At 33.8% G+C, this 9,156-nt stretch overlaps 1 pseudogene; it reads right to left on the bottom strand.

Moving 5' to 3' along the window:
* Positions 1-3,982: 3,982 nt before the first annotated feature.
* Positions 3,983-8,918, bottom strand: LOC107876442 (annotated as a pseudogene).
* Between the last annotated feature and the right edge of the window lie 238 nt (positions 8,919-9,156).

Here is a 9,156-nt window from a genome sequence, read left to right as displayed (position 1 = left end):
CATGAACTATGATCATGGAGATGACATGTAATTCATGAGTTGATATCATTATAACTGAAAACTTTGTACTGAGACAAGAAAAGGTTGTGCACCTTCCTTCCTGCTAGAATCTGTGGACTTGACTTGGGTACTTGTTCTATCATCTCCCGCTCTGATTTAACCCATCACTCTAAGTTGGTGAACCACTTAATAAACACTAATTGAACTTCATCCGCTTTACTCTAGAGCCCGATATAATAATACACACAATACTAAACTCACCCTAAAAGACTACACTTGAAAGTATAAAACCCACTGTTAATACTTCCTTCTAAGATAAAACTCTATCTTTCTATGGCCCCAATAGTCATCATCTAATAACTTGAACACCTACTAACTTAGAATCTTCATGAGTTTTACCATACCCTGAGTTCACTCCATCTAGAGATTCAACTCTTATTTCTATTAGCTCAATCTTTAAAGATTTAAACTTAGATTCTAACACTTAAATATGGATATTCCCAAACCTTTAATGAACCATACTGCTTCCATCATAGACTATTAATATCATGTCACGACCCAAACTGAGGCCCTGGCCATGACGGACATCTCAAACCATGGATGTTCGAACACCACTTCTAACTTACAATCATATACACCATCCATATACTAGAAGAAATGTTGAAATACATAACAAAATGGAATCATGGCCAACTTTTATTTCAAACTAATCAATACTGAAATGAGTTTATAAAGATAAAAAAAAATCTAACACTAGTCTGCAAAAACTCTACTAACTAAAAATAGCATCTGTCTGATGACTAGGACAAGGTCCAAGTTGGACCATGAATTAAAATAAAATAACAATGACTTATAGATTAGGCCTTCCAGAATAAGGGAGGATCACCAACTGCAAATCTCTGACAAATGAATCTACTGCTTAGTGGGTCCTCGGGGCTGAGCCTAAGATCCTGAAATATAGGAGGTCAATACAGATGTACTGGTACGTAGAACAATCAAAAATAATATAACACCCCGAATTTTTCTAGCATAATCTAAGTCCAAATACATGAGTATTTATATATAAAATTTTTGAAACACACATTATTTTTTCTGTTTAGAGCCTGCCATTACGTAGGAAATTCGATTATTTTTCCAATGATGTAAAATTCACCAAAAATTAATAACCGGGTAAGAAGTTATGGTAATTTTAAGTTTCAGTCGTTAAACACCATCATTTTAACCTTTAGTGCATCGCGGAGCAGTCCAATATCCCATTTAGCAAATTCCAATTAGGGTCCGCAATTCTAGCAAGTTACGCCATAGTCCAACTTAACATTTGTCCATTTCCTGTGTCGAAGCCCGATACCACCGCATCACAGTAAACTTCCAGGTCCCAATCAGCGAAGGACTGTGATTTCCCCGTATCGTACCACAAAATATTTTCCCAGTTGTCCAATTCTAGAGACACAGTGCGATAGCGCTGCATCGCGCCAGCCCAAAAAATCAGGATTTTCAGTCAGTTTTGATTTTTTAATTCCAAAGGCTTTTAACTATTTTCCCTTATCACAGTCAGCCCCAAACACGAAATTAAGTCCCTAATAAACTAATTGGTCATTATTCTAATTAATTTTTCCCCAAAATCAAGAACATTCTCTTAAGTAGCAAAACCCTAACCTTCAAGAATCAAGTTCAAATCTCAAGAACACTCCATCAATCCTTCCAAATTCATCATCCTAGGTATGTTAGATGTTCATCCATGGATTCCTTTAATCCATAGAGTCCAAGTATCCATTTTAATTACAAAACTATCACCTTTTCAAGTATATTTGATTTTAAATTATGATTTCATCCATGAATCTCTATGTACTATTGATTTTATACCATGTTACCATGAAATTATTGTTATTATTTAATTCTTCATATTTTAATATTATTATTTACTGAATTTAACCATGCATTAGTACTATTTTTTGAATACATGCTATTTTTATAAGTTCTATGGCATTCCTATGATTGTTTTAAGCCCTGATCTATAAGTGTTTGATAAAATGCTTACAAGAGTGATTGAATTTTTTATAAGCCTCCATGCTTTGTCCTCCAAGATTTAGTGTCATTTTACTAACATTGTTTTTTAGTCTGGGGGGTATTGAATACCCGAAAACCATAGTTGTTAATTTAGTCTAGTCTTAGTACATTACATCATAGTTTTCAGAACATTCTATAAGCATTATCAGAATAGTCAAATATCAGTCAGTTAAACTCAAAAAAGTCTAGTATTTTAGAATCTTTTATTTGGGAGTAGGATTTAGCACCGAGCGAGTGTTGGGATTGCGGTTTCCTGGTTAGATAGGTAGAGTTGCAAGTAGCAGTCCCTATACTCTAGAACTACATAAGATATGAGTAGTCACCCATCAAATTATGCTTGACTATCTCATAGGGGTCACCCATCAGATTAGGCTTGACTATCTCGTAGGGGTCACCCATCAGTTCAGGCTTAACACTCTTAGTCCTTTGGACATGATATCAGTCTAGTGGATCCATACAACCAATGTTAGTATCTGTGGTACAGTATTAACACCCATCCAACTGGGTCATTGGTTGGACCCCGATTAGCTCAAATTAGGGCATGTCAATTAGATGATACCTCCCACAGCCTCAGATCCAGTCTCAGTTATAGCTTCAGTCAGTCATTCAGTTTTAGTATTCTTTGACCAAAGCATTCAAATACCAGTTATTCGAGTATTTTAGTTACAGATTTTACTCAGTCTATGTTAGATTCTAGGTCATGATCCTTAGCGCCTACAGATTTTCATGTATTTTCAGTATTTACAAACTATCATGCATATATAGTATTTATATGCTTTATATATCTCCAGCATCTATAAATTTCATGTCCTACACTCAGTACTCCATGCACCACATGTATAGTCAGATGGTTTATTACTCTTATTGATGAAACTTTGCATGTCAGCCTACCTAATTTATCATACCAGTACATTCAAAGTACTGATCGCATACCTTTCTTTTGTTCTATGATGTCTCATATCATAGATGTTGATGTTCAGTTCTCAAATTGCACCTATAATATCAGATTATCAGCAACATAATAGCTATGGTGAGTCCTCATTATCCAAGGATAGATTATTTATTTCATGATTTCAGTCTCATTAGTTAGTTGGAGTTAGTTGGAGCCTGTCCCACCAACTCACAAATTTAGTTTAGAGGCTTTTCAGAAACTACAGTTAGCTATTCAGATTTAAGTATTATGCTAGATTCATAATTCAGTAGTCATTTCATTATTAAAAACTTATGGCATTTCAGTTATTCTTCCGCATCCATGATTATATTATTCAGTACTCACAGTAGGTACCAGCTTATGTGTTAGCTTATGATCCCTTCGGACCGTAAGCACCGTGTAATGACTAGGGGGTAGTCTCAGGTCATTACAAACTTGGTATCAGAGCCTAAGGTTTTAAAGTGTCCTAAGAAATCTGAAAGCCGCTCCGAGTAGAGTCTTATGCATGAGTGTGTAGTACGCCACACTTGTGGATGAGATGCTATAATGCATTTAGGAAAAGTTTCCCTTCTTTCAGTATTCATGTCATACGATAGAACATGAGCTCATGTTAAACTCTCAGTCTAATCCATTTCCTTCTTCCATTTATAGAACATGCCTCCCTAGAAGAACAAAAGAAAAACAAGAACTCATCCTACCCCTCAGCCCATCCAGGTAGAACCTTTGGACAAGTATGTCTCTCACGCAGAATTTAGGGTTGCGTTCACTACAATAACAGAAATTACCCCTATGGTAGCTGTTCAAAAATTATTGCGATAGGTCCAAAAATTGTTGCCATAGAGCTATCACAACAATTTTATATGCGTTACATATGTGGGTGTTGGGATAGGCCTATCGCAACGAAATTTGCAACGGTTACAATAACCATTGCAATAGGTCTGTCTATTGCAACAGTTTTTTCAACTCCTATTAAGACGATTCAAATTATCCATTGCAACAGTTGAGAGATGTTGCAATAGACTCTTTTCCAACTGTGAAGAACCGCTGCAATAGATTCTATTGAAACAACAAAAAAGCATTTCAATAACCCTATTGCAACAATTATTGATCTTTTGCAACGATTATTCACTACCTATGGCAATGATTTTTGACACCTATTGCAATGATTTTTGAATGTTTTGCAGTATTTTTTTGCCACACATTATTGTAACTAGTTTAAATACCAATTGATATATATATATAGAGAGAGAGAGAATTATATTAATACATAATTATATATACACGCATTACAACAAAATTTTTCATTAACAATTCAAATTAAAATATCCAACAAACTAGCAATCTAAATCCATAAGCAAAATATTAATGTCAAATGGTCATTAGTTTTCCCATAAAGTATCAAGTTAGAGTAGCGATAAGTTTCACAAAATTAAATATCAAAAAGATTGATACTAAAATATCTATCAATAATTCAAAAATTTTCTCAAGTAAGGTCAATTTCTTCATCACTTTCTTCATCTCCTCCTTCATTTTGAACATCTATAAAAAGAGAAAAAATAATCTCAATTAGTACTTAAATGACAACATGTTTAATTTTCAATTAGAACATAGAGGAAGACAGATAAATAGAGCATAAATAATCTTAATAGTAAATGAATAAATTATTTATACAAATTAGTAAAAGAAATGTAATTCATGAAAATGAGAAAGAATGAACGTACATATGAGAAAGAATAAAAGAATCAGCTCAATCTTTCTTCACCACCCGTGTCTCTAATTTGTCCGGCTTCACTAAAATCATCCCATCCCTTAATAATACCCTTTCATAAACCTTATCAACACAGAACAAGAGATAGATCTACTATCTTACAATTCAGAACAAGAGCTAGATCTATAATGTTATCAGTCTTTGATGTTAAATCATACAATGTGGCTGTAATTCTTACTCAAAAAAAGAATTAGAACTTAGACCCTCCACCGGTTTGCCAAATGTGATACCGGTTTTCAAAGGCAAACCCAAGCAATTATTTTCTAAAATTGTCCTAATATTTTCAAAGCTTATAATTAAAGTAGACCAAAAAAAATTGTTTTAGAAAAATTTTACAAGTATATTACAACATATTCCCCCATTTCTAGTTGTTCATTAGCAGTGAAGCTTCATCATTGAATAGAATTAAACATACCTGTTTTATTCCAGGATGCGAGACCCAACCAAGACAATTACTAACATGATGCACATGGTTATCTAGATAAATCCCTTCAACTTTGTTCTAGGACATAATCAAAACCTATGCACAAAATTAAAAAATAACTTGGAACGTGCAAGGAAAGAAAATGAGAGAAGCATAATTTCCTACCATGTGATCTATCTTCGGACCAACACCTAGAAATAGAAGAAAATTATACAATGTACTAGGAATTTATCCATCATATTTATAGAGACAAATCTTTGAAACTTTTTTAAGTTGTCGAGCCTTTCTTGTGTAAAATTTAACCTAACAGTAAAAGGTTGTTTTAGTAGTTCAGAGTGAGGGCAAATGACAATTTTATATGGGACAAGAATGAATACAGTATTATCATAAACTGACTTTATTGAACACCTACCAAGTAAATCAAGCTCTTTATAATGGCTTCATCAACTTTGTCCATTGTCTCAGAACTCAGCAGACCATTTTTGAGGAGCCGTTGTGTCGCTTTTGCAAATTCATAGGATTTCATTAAATACCAACAAGAAGTTAGACAAGAAAATCAATGCCTCATAAAATTATGGAGCATGTTCAATGAAAAAAATAATATCTGACTTTAAGTTATCATCTTCCTAGAGGTGGACGTAGGGGCTGGGGGGAGCAATTTTGCAAATCAAATATTGGTATTTTCCTAGCTATACCATTTTGACTTTTTTTAATGACAAGTTAGTCTACGAGGATGAGGGAGATGGTCATGATGGCAATAAATATAACTTAGTTAGTAACATGACATAACGGTAGTTTTAGTGTACCACGCTGCCCTTTTTTTCAGTAACATGGCAGAGATATCAGAGTAACCTCTAAGATAGGAAAAGAAAAAAGTTTCTGTATAGTTTACTAACTCATTTAGAAGAAACAGAGCCTATCGCACAGATAACATGAATATATACCTATTATAAAGAGATAACCACATTATTAATGAGCATCATATAGCTGAAACTGCTAACACTTGCCATGTGTAACATGACCCTTGTTCTGGCTTGATAACAATGAACCAACCAGCTCAATAAATCTTCTTTCAAAGTAAAATTGGGAATAGAGAAAGTGAAATAAAAGTATTAATCAACATCAGTATCATGCCCTTCCAGCAACTACAAAATAAATAAGTTGATCCGATAACAATGAATAACATCCTAGAAGGAAGTGTTAAAACATTATACAAGCGTACTCATAAAAATTATTTAAATTGCTTCATTTAATTATCAATTTCACTTGTTGGATGCTACATCTAGCCTTTTCATTATTTATATGTTAAAAATGTCATTCTGACAAGGCCATCTTGTAAAGCAAAATCCTAAAGAGCAACAAGTTGAGTTTGTTCCTGAAAGAAGTCTAGAGGAATTCAATGCCAAAACATTTCTACAGCCCATGAATAAACTCCGCAAGGATGTATACACCTTAGGTTGAAGAGAATTCATCCCTTCATCCGGGTCAATAGAGTCCACAGGTGCATATTCTGCCGATTTCATTTTACGTATCCCTTTAATGACCCTTTCCTAGTTGGCAGGAGATTGCACTGCATCAAATTTGCCAAATTTTAGTCTTACTATTCATAAAGAACAGTTGCAAATAATTTAGAGATTAAAGTCCTTTTTCTTTCAACAACAGAATCAAGATTTCTAAATAGAGATATAACAAATAAAAAAATGTGCAACATTCAATATTTATCTGAAAACTAGAATAGTAAAAAAATAAGGAAACAAAAATTGTCTTGGAACTCACTTGACTGAGAATAAATATGGTCATTTTTCTTAGTAAAATCTTTAATTTATGGATGCTTGAGAAACTGCAACAAGTTTGAAAAAAGACATGATTTTTTTCATCTCTTTCAATGTTTCAGGGTTGATCGGTAGCTAAATGTACTGAGGGTCCATCGAAAACAACCTTTTTACCCACAAAGGCAGGGGTAAGATCTATGTACACTCAACTGTAGGAATCCCCAGACCCATGGTGCGTTGATTTTGGGTAGAGCATAATGGAGTATGTGCTTAAAGTTTAACATAATGTGTCATACTTGACCAAATAATATTATCCATTCTCCTACATTACAAACAAATAAAGAGTTCCACATGATCTTAGTTCCACATGATATATGAATCACCTGGATCATATAGTTCTAGCATTTTAGTTCCAGAATTTTTGACATAAATTCTATGTGATTGAATCACTCGTATACGTAACTGAAACATCAATACATATTGCAGAAAAAAAGGAAAATCTAAATGGAACCTATAGGATTCTTGTTCCTCTCAGTCTGGCCAATTATTAACATCAGACTTAGATATAAAACTAAAATAAAAGAATACCCTTCTGGCGTTCCAACACATACCTCGTGCTTCTTGACATCAAAATTGTAACTATAAATGCATACCCTTTTCGTTTTCTTTTCTAAAACTAAAAACTAGAATGAATGAATCTAATAATTGAATGAATCCTTCAACTTGGTTAGTCCTCCTTGCTTACAAGAATGAAGTACTATTCCTTTTTAATTTTACCCTAATACTAGAGTTTAAATCATCAGATTTAGGTAAAAATACGACTTCCAGTTACGTGTTAAAAGCTAACTCCACTAGCTCACCAAACTTTTGCCGATCATACAGATATTAGAACCAAAAATACAAATCACATCGCATTTAATGTCATTTTACATCTAATAGAGGATTGACTAATGTTATTAAGACTTTAAAACTCTTAATACCGAATCTTAATTGAAATATCCTTTTTGTGTAGGATTACTGAAGGAAATAACTTGTACTTTCTTTTGAATATTTCTATGTGTGAAGTGTTAGTTTGATATACAGTCCAAGACAATGCTTACTTTAATTGACCATAAGTAAGAAATTGAACTGGAAAGAGGAAAAAAAGCGAGAAGAACATCTTCAATGAGCATTTCCATCAAAAAATAGAACCCTAACAATGGCAAGCTATTAACCATAAATTCATGGGATTTAATACTACCCAATAGATAATGCAAAAAAGTACCACTTACTATTACTATTCAGCTACTAGATCTAGTTACTCTACTAATTTCTATATATCTGCTATTGTAAATCAAAGTGGTGGTGGAGCAGTGGTTAAAGAAGTAGTCGAAGCACTGGTCGGAGCGTCAGTCGAAGTGTAGGTCGGAGTGTCGGTCGGAGAATCAGTGGGCAATCGGTGTAAAGGACACACAGTCAGTGTTGACAACTGATGATCTGAGAGTGATGAGTAAAGTTGAGGGTAAAATTTTTTGTATATAAAATAATTTTTGTAATTTTTTATTATATTTATAAAATTTTTGGCAGATTTTATGAAAAAATTGGGAGGGAAAATGAAAACCGATGTAATAAGTTTTTCTTTCTAAAAATGTGTTGCCATAGGTGACTTTATGGAAATGTTTCACGTAACCGTTGCTATAATACACCCTATTCCAATGGTTATCCATCATTAGCAATGATTATAGAATTACTAGAACAAAATTCTTGTGCAACGGTTGGAACCATTGGAATAGACCATCTATCACAATATTTTTGGAATCGTTGCCAAAAGATTCATTATAATAGGGGTAATGCTACTCTGGCAAACTCTATAATAGAACAAAATGAACGACCATCTGCTATTCCAGCCAACACAGTGACCAATACTGCTGCAACTAGAATTTGGGACTTCACCCGGATGAATCCTTCTTCCTTCATGGGGTTCAAGTCTAAAGAGGATCCACATGAATTCTTAGATATGGTTAAGAAGATAACGGATGCTATGGGGGTGACATCTAGTTAGACTGATGAGTTGGCTACATATCAATTGCAGGATGTAGACCATACTTGGTTCAAGTAGTGAAAAGTTGATAGAGGTATTTATGTAGGGCCTATAGAAAGGGAAGAGTTTTCCATGGACTTCTTGGATAGATTATTTCCATTTGAGGCAAGGTAG

The sequence above is a fragment of the Capsicum annuum genome, chromosome 7 (genome assembly GCF_002878395.1).
Source record: "Capsicum annuum cultivar UCD-10X-F1 chromosome 7, UCD10Xv1.1, whole genome shotgun sequence".
Lineage (NCBI taxonomy): Eukaryota > Viridiplantae > Streptophyta > Magnoliopsida > Solanales > Solanaceae > Capsicum > Capsicum annuum.
This window is presented reverse-complemented; position numbering and strand designations above follow the sequence as displayed.